The following is an 11,924-nucleotide window of genomic DNA, read 5'->3' as shown; positions in this document are numbered from 1 at the left end:
CAGGCTGGTGATTGGGAAAGATACACTTGGACCAGGCTTTCTCTTCTTTTAAATTACCAATGTTTTGTTTGTAGAGGTGCTCTAAGTTAATTTAAAAAACAAAATAACCCTCCCTAAAAATCACCACCACCACCATCACCACCAAAATCCAGCAGCTTCTGTTATCTGTTTGTGATCTTTAGGAAAACACAGAATGTTGCTGAAGAATGCTGAAGCCACATACATGGTGGCTGCTGTCCAGCATTGCTCTCACTGTCTGAAGGGTTCTCTTTATTTTGAAGTGCAACAGTTTAATTAGGTTTTAACTTGGTATTTTTCCTCATAAGTTTTCCTACATATGTATGACCCAAAAAGTCAGACTATGCTGTAGTTCCAGAAGCTTTTTGTGTTTCTGTACAGCTAGTCACTTCAGGCACAGTCTAAAGCAGAGAGAAGTGAGTGCATACATGTTTGTTTGCAGTTAGATTTCCCCACTCTCTTATGTGGTTCAGGATTCCCTGCCTAGGGAATGGTGCCACCCACAGTGGACTGGGCCTTCCAACATCAGTTAACCCCAGACAACTGCATAGATATGTCCACAGGCCAATCTTATGTAAACAGCCCCTCAATGAGATGATTAAAGCTAACTAGCACACTATATCAGGATGTTTCTGCAATTCCTTATATTTCTTTTCATCTCCTCAGCACTTTGGGAGGCTTCTCAGAGCGTAAGTGACCACACGGTGCACCTCTGGTGTTCTTTAATTTTTCCTCGAGTCCTCTCAGTTTCCCACACACTGTTTGGAGAAAGACTTGAGGACTGGCTTGTGGAACTCTCACCTTTTTCTGTAAGGAAAATTGAGTTGATGAAGAAGGTAGAACAGCAGCAGCCTCAGGCTTCTTAATCCTGAGGACAGATATTGGCACTCAGGAGACCTGGAAGGAAAAATGGGGTGTTTGAATCAGTGGGAGGGGCTAAGGGTTGGTGACAAAGAAACACAAGGGAGCTCACTTTTTCTGGGGAATCAACATCGAGATGTCTGCTGAGTATGGAACTCAGATGTCCTTCTGCACGCACACATGCGCTCATTCATAGGTCTGTGTTGCCTTCGGATGGAGTTTCCTAAGAGGGGCTGAGCTCCATGCTGGCTATAAATCTCTATGTAATAAAATCCAAGGCATTCACTGCCACACCAACTCCAGTGTCGTCTGTGTGAGCATAACAAACGGTCGTGCTGCTAGACAGGAGATACGCTTCCCTCGGGAATAAGCTCCCTGGAGGTCCCAGGCAAAAGTCCCCCCTGGCCACCTCAGCCAAAAAGACGTACTCAGAGATTCCTACGCTTCCTCCGTTGCAGGATTGGATTAATGAGCTTTTTGTTATTTCTCTATGATTCTTGGAACAGCACAATTAACTATTCAAGAAAACGCATTCCTGATAGATTATTAAAAGCTTTAGCAAGAATAGAGTGGAAGAAAAATAAAATCTTAAGAGAAGTAATGAATCAGATTCAGTATCAGAAAGCATTACAAAAATAGCAAAAAAATTAGTGGGCTCCTCTTTAGGGAAAGATAGCATGGGAAAGTACAGCTGGCTTGAGTGTGTGCCCCTTGGTGTCTTATCTCTAAGGAGGATCATAAATCTTTAGCAAGACATATGGGAGGATGGTTAACAAAGGTGTATTTAGACTTGGATGCAGAGAAAGATTTTGTCAGGTATCCGACGTGGTTCGGAGGACTATTACAGCTCCTGACTTTCCTCTTCACTAGTTAGCAATAATGAAACTGCAGTTTAAGGGTTTTTTTGTCCTTTGTCTGCTTTGATCAAAAGTTCTCAGGCCAAGATTTCTTGTGGGCACTGCCCTATGTTAAAATGTAAACTTTGTATTCTTGGTAAAAGTCTAAATGTTCCGGGAAGTATGCCAACTTTAAGGTGTTTCCTTATGCAATTACTATAAAATTATTAGCTTGACTTCAGTAAAATTGCAGCAGATTGAAAGCCTCCTTGATGTCGTGTCTGTCTGTTGATCGCTGAAACTGTGCCTTCCTGAATATCCAAAACCCTGATTCTCCCGTGGTTGTGGGACCCAACTGGGTCAGTCCGTGGCAATTCACATCTCCCTTCACTCTAACAGTAAGTGGGGGAGCTCAGTGTTAGTCTTGGCTGTGTAAAATTGCACCAGCTTAAGAAAGCTAAAGCTTGCCAGCCGTGGTGTCGCACACTTTTAATCCCAGCACTTGGGAGGCAGTGGCAGGGGGATCTCTCTGAGTCTGAGGCCAGCTTGATCTACAAAGCAAGTTCCAGGATAGACAAGGCTGATACACAGAGAAGCCCTGTCTCAAAAGATCAAAACAAAAACAAACAAACAAACAAACAAAAGATCAAAACAACAAATACAAATAAAAACCAAGCAAACAAACAAAAAAGCTAAGGCTTACCCACAGAAGCCTGTGCTGGTATTTAAGGAAGTCAGTTTGACTTTGCCAGGCTCTGATTTTTATTCATCTTTTTGTTGTTGTTAAAGAAGAAACTCAATACAAGTTTAATTTAAAAACTTTTTTTTTCTTTCTGCTTTTTCAAATTATTTGAGTGCATGTGTTTTCATGGCACTGGCATGGAGGTCAGAAAACAACTTACAGGGATCAGTTCTGCCCGTTTACAAACCTGAGGATCGGACTCAGGCCAATCTTGGTTGCAAGCACCTTTGCCTGCAGCTGCTGAGCCATGCAGCCTCCATGGAGACCCTCCTAGGGAGTGTTCTCTGAACTAGCACCCCTGTGTGAGTGCGTCTGTAGCAGGGGCCTTTCTCTGCCCTCACTCTTTCATCCTCTGCTGTCCACTGACTCACATGGCTGGGAAGGTTTCGCCCTACGAGCTTCTATTCCACATGTCTTCCTTTGCTGCTCTCTGTCCTCTCAGCTGTGGGTGCTGTCCTGATTAGTCTATGTCAGCTTGACACAAGCAACAGTCATGTGAGCAGAGGAAACCGTAACTATGACAAGTTGGTACCAGGATAGTGGGGTATAGCTGCGACAGACCTGACCGACCATGTTTTGTGGAGGATTCTGGAAGGACTTTGGGCTAGAAAAGGCCCTGAATGTTGAGAGCCCAGGGGGCTGTTCTATAGCAGCCTGGAGAATGAGAATGCTGAGAGCAGGACAGACAGTGGAGGCCTGGTGAAGTGTCAGAGGGAAGCAGAGACTCTACGGGGCTATTTGTGTGAAGAATCTGTGGTCTCTGGTCAACTGGGGCTGAAGAACCAGCTGTGACTAGTAGGAGACCAGAACTAATGAAGTAAAACCTTTGCTTTGCTGGGACAATGGATGCTGGTTGGCTTGAGGCTGAAGAATCAGCCATGGTTAAGAAGGGACCAGCATCCCTGAGAGGAAATCTTCGGGGAGCAGTTTCCTGAGAGTGAGCACACAGAAGCTGTGTTCCAGATCAGCCAAGGCTGTTCCTTGCCCTAGCAGCTGAACGTGGTAGTGTAGTCACTTGGGTGGTGCTGGTTTGGGAAGTGAAGGGGTCTGGAGAGCAGCCGAGGCTTGGCACTGTGTGGCAGGGTTGGGTTCCTGAAGAGCCCAGGAGAGGCTGGTTGTCAAGTGCATCCCAGTTGCAGCAGCAGACCCCAGCATTTGAGGAGATTCCAGTATTATGGGAGGATCACCTAGAACAGCAGCGGTGGAGGAGGGGAGCCGGCCTGGGCCCAGAAGACAAGCTGCGTGTGCTGCCGAGGGCGGGCCGGTGGCATGAGTGTGCCCAGAAGATTGTGAGTGGGTCCCAGATGTTGAATATTGGGTTGTTTACTCGTTTGGAGTGTAGTTTTGCTTTCCGCACACTGTGACAGTGCCCTGGTTCTCTCCTTTTGAACAAAGTAATTTGTTTTTTATTTTACAGGAGCCCACATATGGGAGACTGAATTTTAAAAGGGATTTTTTTTTTTAGGCTTTAAAAGAGACTTTGTATTTTTAAAAAGACTGAATTTTAAAGCATTTGAATTTGTAAAGAATGTGAGACCTTTTTTAAATTGTAAGAATCTTGTATGTTGTGGCATTGATGTTAACGTGTTGTCTTGGGGATAAACAAGAAAGGAAGAAAATAAAGGTTGTGGCTGAACAGTGTTTTTTGTTGTTGTTTTTGTCTTTTTTTCTTTGTCAGGCTGACAAGGGGTCAGTTCTGTCTGGTTTTATGTCAACTTGACAAAGCTGGGTTATCTGAAAGGAGGGAGCCTCAATTGAGAAAATGCTCCCATGAGATCCAACTGTAAGGCATTTTCTTAACTAGTGACTGTGCTGGGGGAGGGCTCAGCCCACGGTGGGTGCTGCAGTCCCTGGGCTGGTGGTCCTGGACTCTAAGAAAGCAGCTGAGTAAGCCAGGAAGCATCATTCTTTCAGGCAGCTCCTGCCTCCAGGTGCCTGCCCTGTTGAGCGCCCGCCCTTGCATCCCTCAGTGAGTGTTACTGCAAGTGTAAACTGGAATAATCCCCTTTCTTCCCCATCTTTCTTGGTTCTTTACAGTGACAGTAACACTAAGCAAGCCAGATTGCTGAGCTCATGAAGAAGCTTCTGTCCGGCCAGCATGCTGTCCAGTGGGACTGACAGGGTCCTGCTCCTGACCTGTCATTCCTGTGGTGAGACCCATCAGGATTCAGAGGCCAACATGGGGAAGGTGATCAGAGCTGGAGAGAGGAGACAGCCCTGCCAGAGGTGCAGCTTAGCCAGATGTGGCTCTTCTCTGAGCTCTATAGCTTAACTTCTGACTGGACCTCGCGTTCCTGCCTATAAAATGGGAGGAATTCCTCCTTCTGTGGACTTAACGTGGGCCCAGCCATCAAACTCCTATGCTGACTCCTCATCCCCCTAGCACGCCCCATCTAGCAGTTCTTGGAAATAGGGCTTTCAGGAGGCAGTTAAAGGTGAGGGGCTCCTAATGCACAGGACTGGAGCTCTTAGAGGCGGGGGAAACCATTTCCCTCACCTGTTCTGCATCCACACTAACAAGGGCCCAGGAGAATACACGCAGCTGCCTGAAAGCCAGGAGGAGGCCCTCCTCGAGAGCTGAACTCCAGGCCTATAGATATGGATGGCTCCAAACAGCAAGGAAGTGTCTGTTTATGCTCCGGGTTATGCTCTTTTTCTCCCTGCCTCCTTCCCTCATCAAGTCCCTCATCACAGTGGCCTTGAACTCACTGTGTAGCTGAGGACAATCTTAAACTCACCTTTTGTCTCGCCCTCCCAACTGCTGAGATTGCAGGCATGCTGGCCGCGTGTGGACTATGTGGCAGTGTTGGGGTTGAACCCACGGCTTTCTGTGTGCTCTGCAAGCTCTCTGCCCACCAAGCTAGATCTGCAGAGCAGACTGCAGTATTTTTTTGGTTTTGCTTTCCTTTTCTTGCTCCTCCTCCTTTTCTTTCTCCTCCAGCGTGCGTGCCCCAGGGGAGCACCCTTTGACATGGAGCGATGTGCAGCAGGAGGCCTGGGTGGCCTGTGGCAGGTCAAGTCTGCACGTAGCGCTAACCATCGTGGCCCTAACTCTCCATCAGCTGTGGAGACAGCACTTGCAGCACGAAGTACAGTGACAGGCAGCACATGATCCTGACCCCAGACAGTGGCTTCAGGGGGGTTTTGGTCTCTGGACCCTTTCAAAACTACAAACACTTGGGAGGCAGAGACAGGCAGATTCTGTGAGTTGGAGGCCAGCCTGGTCTACATAGTGAGACTCTATCTCAAACACAAAGCAAAACAAAAAATTTTAAAAAGCCCCACAGCTCTTAAGATTTAGACTTTGTTAAATGCATAAACTTTTGATTATAAATATTCACGTTTTACACTGAGACTGAAATTGGAACACCGTGAGAATAGGCGTTTATTTCACGGGGTGTAGCAATGGCAAGTATTGCCATTAACAGATCGTGGGTTATTGGGAAAGTCACTTGACCTCATGACTTGCTGAGGTCCAAGTATGAAGGACAAATTCTGTGGAGTGAATTTTACTTGGTTTGTGTTGTTTGAGTCATAAGGGTGTGCTATGAGCTGTGCGAAAACCTCAGCCTGGCTCTGCACACTTTGAAGATTATTTTCTCTGTGCTTAAGAGTCACCCGAAAGATAGGGATGTGTAACCCAGGATGGACCAGGAGGGGTGGACAAGACCACAGTAATATGTAACCCAGGATGGACCAGGAGTGTCTGGTCCAAGCCTGTGAGCCAAATAGGGTCAGGATAGCTATGAACTCAGCCCAGCACAAAGGCATGTACACTTAAAACATTATAAGATTTCTTGATGATTCCTCTCTTTTTATAACTTCATGTTCTCAAACATGAAATTTGTAGACAGCGGTTCATGTCACAATGTCGCAAAAATAACCCTAGATTATTGGACAACTCCAGATTTAATATGTGGTCCAGAGAAGACAGAGGGTTGCACACCCCTCACCTTAGACCCCAATTAGGACCTGTGTGTGCCTGCACATTCTCTCTTCAGGAACCCTGCCTTAGAATCTTACCTCAGGCCTTAGCCACCTCCCTCCCAGGTAGTGTCTGACTACACCCTGCCTGCAGCAAGACTCCTGTTAGGTCCATCCTTCTGCAGTCCTCCTTTCTCCCTGAGGCTTCCCTCTCTGTCCTCTGAACGCGGCCTTCCCTTTGGTTCTGAACGCCTGTGTGCCCATTTTTGTTCAGTCTTCCCCCCAACCCCCGAGAGACCCTGTGATGGTGGTGAGCTTCGGTGAAGAGCCCCTCCCTGGCTCACCGCGTTCGACAAGAGTCCCCAGAGAACTTACTCCTCCACGGCAGCCTCTGCAAGCCGTTGAAGGTTTGTGCCTTTGGGAACACAGACGGCCTCCTGCTGTCACAAGGTAGAGATTTCCTCAGAGCTTGCAGTGACTGCAGTGGCAGACATCTTGCCTTGAGGTTGGCAGAGACCCAAGCAGGCATAAGAGCGGGGGAGGGCAGGATGGGAAGGGACAGCCGATGGATGAGCTGCTGGCTGCAGACACTGGAGGTGGCTCCGTGCAAACGGGTGCAGTTGGCAGGGAGCCCATTTGGCTTTGGCTGGTCTGGGGGTGGGAGCAGTGGGGTGTTAAGTCCTGGCAGCTTTGGGCACATTGTTGCAGAGGTTGTTCTTGGGAGTGTGGCTTCCGGGTTGGTTGCTATAGCTAGGACACAGGTCTCCTACGCACACGGCTACAGATTGATGTAGATGTCTGTTTGAATGTTCGGTCTGGCCACTGTGCTGTTTCTCCACATGGATTAAGGCACACAGCCCTGTGGCTGAGCTGATTCACGGGACGTATGGTTGATATTTCGTAGTGTTTTACCTGAACAGAATAGACATATTCCCAGAAATGGCCTTGAGAAAGCAGCAGCTGTCTCTATTTAAAGATTTCCCCTCATGCAGCTGCCCGGAAGACTGGGTTGGGTCCATTGTGCTGCTGCCCTCCTGACTGGTGGCTTTGAGCAGGTGGGGGAGGGAAGGCTGGCCAGGATTAGCGCTCAGGCACTTAGCTCATGACCCGTTTTTAAATCCAGGGTCACAGACTTGGGAAAGTGTTCAGCTTTGTGTTTTGTTTTTTTTTTTACTCTTTGTAGATTGTTCATTGAAAAGTCCTTCAGTTCTTCTGAGGCCAAGGCATGGTAATTTTATTTGATGCTGACTCTAGGCTTATATGTCTAGTTCCAAGAATTCTGACACTCTGGGCTTGTGAACACACACACATAAATAATAATAATAAAATAAACAAACAAACCAACCAATACATCTTTAAGACACTTTAGTGTGGAGAAACAGGTTCCCTGGGCTCCTGGGTCATCTTCACACTTCCGTGGCACCCTCCTGAACCCCTCTCTCATCTAATGTTGGCTTTGGGTCTCACCTTCCTGCCCGCCTTGAAGGGCCCCATTTCCACTTCCTTGTTGCTGAGAAACAGTCTTGGATGAGTGTTTGGAGGGGTCTTCTGATGAAACTGGGGATTTGGGATAGATGTTTCTGGAGAGTTTCCAAGGGCGTTTTAACTGTTTCTCTTGTCCTGGCCACAGGCAGAGCGAGGGGATTCCACATGCAGCCGGACTCTAGTACATCTTAGCTCAGACGCTGAAGCTTCTAAAGCACCACTCATGCGGCTTCTATGGAACGGGGCCCTTGTGTAGACAGGGCTCCTTGCCCATGGAGTCCAGCTCCCTTTCTCCCCATGCACAAATGCCACAGCTCTGATTTTGCTGAAAGCACAGCTAACTGGAATAAAATAATTGGTTTTGACGTCTGAGATCTGCAGATGTCAGAAACTAGAACAAATCATTGACTAAAGCAGGTGAGCTTGAGTCAGCCATCTTAGAAGGTAAATTAGCCCCCTCGCCATTTTATGGGTGTTTGTCTGCGCACGTGTCTGTACACCGTGTGTCTGCAAGGACCTCAGAGGCAGAGGAGAGTGTTGGGGCCTCTGGAACTGGAGTGACATATGGGTGTGAGCCACCAAGTGGGTGCTGGAATCCAACTTAGTTGTCTAGACGAGAAGGCAAGTGTTTAATTGCTGAGCCATCTCTCCAGCCCAGAGGGAAAGGTAACTAATTTCTTTATTGGCCAAATTTTAACTAATTTCAACCAATATTGTTTACTGAAGCTCCAATGGGATTTGTGATCTCTGACTCACTCCTGCTCACTTAGACTAGCTGTGTACCACACCAGCTGCTGTTCCATCCTCCTGGCCATTCACTGAGTGACTAACCCTGCATCCATGCAGCTTTGTGCAAAGTGAAGCCTGTGTGGGCCTTGTTAGGCTGACAGATTGCTGCTCTGGTCCCAGCACAGCTCTGGCTACCCTCCCTCCCTTTCTCCCATCCCGCGCACCCTCCCTCTGTCCCTTCCCCCTTCCTCTTTTCCTCCCTTGTTCCCTCTGCCACGCTCTCTCTCTTCCTTCTTTTCTTCCCTTTTCTTTTCTTTCTTTCTTTTTTTTTCAAGACAGGCTCTCATGTGGCCCAGACTGGTCCCAGACTTGTTGTATAGCTGAGGCTGCTCTTGAATTTCTGATCCTTCGCTTCTACCTCCCAAATTTGGGGATTACAGGTGACACACCATGTGCGGCCTGTGTTCTGGCCTTTCTGGAGGGACTGTGGTGACGGAGACACCTGTCCGTGGGAGGCTGGCAGGCACCCTGACCTGGCTCTGGGTGTGAACCCACGTCCCCTGGCAGGCAGCATGGGCTCAGCTGTCAGTCCTGACCTGAACCCAGAGAGACTTCCTGCCACCTGTTGTTTTATTTTAAAGCCTTGGCTGTGCCCGGAGGCAAGGCAGCACCTGGCACTGCCATCAGGGGAGGACACTGGGTAGTCCAAAGGCCTGTCCTGTCTGTTTCCTTCATTTCTCTTTAGAAATTGTTATTTTTAAAGTTAATATACATGGTACTGGGCTCCACTGTGTGTGCATGACACTTCCATGCACACACACCATGCTTTGCTCTTATCCCCCCCCCCCCCTTGTGGCAGTTCTTTACCTTATGGAAAATAGTGACCCCTCCCCCCCACTGCCGTACTGGGGCTGGGGCACCTCATAGGCATTGGTGCTGCAGAGAATGGGAGGCACCCCAAGTTCTTCCCAGTTACGCACGTCATCCCTGTCCTGCTTCACTGAGGACAATCCATATGTAACCAGGGACGCACTGGGATTTCTGGGTAGGTTTTTCTCTGCTCCTCTTCTAGTGATTTCTGAGGGCCCATGCTCCCAGCTCGAACTCCCCCTACCCCAAGGCACGCTTAACCTCCCTGAAACCCTCGCTTTGAACCCTCATCTGGTTTCTAGGCCTTCCCTCAGAGTGAGCCTTTTGAGTAGCATGGACTCTGTAGTCTTGGACCATGCCCAGCTTCCCCTTGCCTCATATCCATTTGTATTCTCTCCTTCAACTTACAGGACAGCTGCTGAGGGCCCCTCTCTCTTGCCTCCCTCTGGGTCCAGCCTTACATGCACACAGGAGTCTGATAAAGGTGGGGAGGTATCATCTTTGGTGAGTTAAGCTTGAGAACAGAACTTGTGGTAAACGATTCTCACTTAAGACCACTTTGTAAAGCCGGGCCTCAGCCTAACACGGCAGGCATACTGACTAAGCGAACAGTTTGTAACCCTAACACATGGCTCTGTCTCCCTCCTCTGAGATGTCGGGGGAAACCTTCCTTGGCATATAGGTCTTATCTTTCTTAAGGAACTGTGTGGGTTCATCCCTCTATTTTACACCCCAGCTACTGAAAGCTTATCACATGATGGGCCTTGTAGGCATGCTTGGCTGTGAATGGTTTTCTACTGTAAATTTTTGTGTGGGGAGTGGGTAACCAAGCAGAGCTTAGTGTGTGTGTGGTGTGTGTGTTTGTGTAGGGTGATGGCCAGACCCGCAGAATCCAGCGTTCTTTGTCCCTCCGGAGCTGGACTTAATCTGGCTGGAGACACCTATGAAAAGGAACCATCAGATTTTATTTATAACACCCTCAACCTGAGTTCCCCAAAGCTTCCTCCAGCCCCTACCCATGAATGAAATCCCCTCATCCCAGTCATAGCAAGACAGTTGTGGCCTCTACTTGTGGAGTCCCTGATGAAGAAGAGGTGATTGCTCAGCTCACCTCAGGCTGTACACCTGAGGCTACACCTCAGGCTGTAACTTGCTTCAGGCTGCACCATGCTGTATATGGGACAGTGTGTCAGGCTGCACCTGGCCTGTGGGACTTTACTTTATAAAGCAGTAGCTTGTTCTGCTTGGAGAATAGATGCTGAGGCAGGACTTTGCACCTTGTTTGCACAAGCAAGCAGCCATCACCTGTCCTGCACAGACCATGAGGCACAGATGAGACATAGGTTATTTATACATACACAACGCTGAACCACCCAGAGACTTTCCCAGTTAAAGCCAGGAATATGTGTGAACACGAAAATACCACAACCCGTCAGGAGACGAGGCCCCGAGTGCACCATGCCAGAAGCAATGAAATGCCCTTTCCAGGGTCACACGAGTGAGGGACAGTACTTGCCATCAGGCCATTGTGGGCATCCAACAGAGAATCCATATGTGGGAACTCCTAAGCGTGTGGTCCTGCCTTCTTGCCATGCCCTGCCCACCTAAACTACAGTTCACCCAGCCCCAGTGAGTCCTTGAACCAGTTCAACCCAATCAAGCTCATCAACAGGTTCCTTGACATCTAGACCCCTCCTGCCTCCTTGTGCTCCCTGCTCCTGCCTCCCTGTTCTCCCTGCTCCTGCCTCCAGGAAGGACCCTTTGAGGCCTGCACCCTCTCCCTCCTTTTGTTGGCAATCTGTAACGTAGAGTTTGTACCGCGTGAGCATTACCAGCAGTCATTAAGAATAGTGAAAACAACCTGGGATTGATGTGGGCTGTCAAGTGCAGTCGGTGGGACATGGTAAATTAAAACCAATGAAATTGGCGTAGGTTGGGACGTCATTGTTGCTTGGTCAACTGACACTGTGGACAGAAATGCAATCATCTGTTTTTGACATCTCTTGCTCACAACAGTGAATGTACCTGCAGGTCCCTCAACCAGGAGGATCTTGATGGTCAGAGTAGCAATGTGTTTCTAGCCTTTCTAGAACGTTCTCTTAAAGGAGCTGTGGCCAGTGGCAGCAGCTGGAGAGACCGGAAGCCTCACAGGGCCTTGAGGAGAACAGCACTTCTGTGTTGCAAGCTGAGGTGAAAGGCATCTGTCTTGGTTACTGTTTGATTGCTCTGAGGAGACTCTGTGGCCAAAGCAACTTTTAAAAAGGGAAGCACTGAACCAGGGCTGGTTTAGCCTTAGAGGGTTAGTATATACCAAGGTGGACAGCAGACAAGCCTGGTGCTGGAGCAGGAGCTGAGAGCTCTACATTCCAGTCTGTAGGCCACAGACAAAGAGGAAGGGAGACTGGACCTGGTGTGGACTTTTGAAACGCCACTGCCCACCCTGGTGACACGGCTCCTTC

Source organism: Psammomys obesus, unplaced genomic scaffold, assembly GCF_907164565.1.
Source record: "Psammomys obesus unplaced genomic scaffold, mPsaObe1.curated_primary_1811, whole genome shotgun sequence".
In the NCBI taxonomy this organism is placed as follows: domain Eukaryota; kingdom Metazoa; phylum Chordata; class Mammalia; order Rodentia; family Muridae; genus Psammomys; species Psammomys obesus.
Note: the sequence above shows the minus strand (reverse complement) of the source record.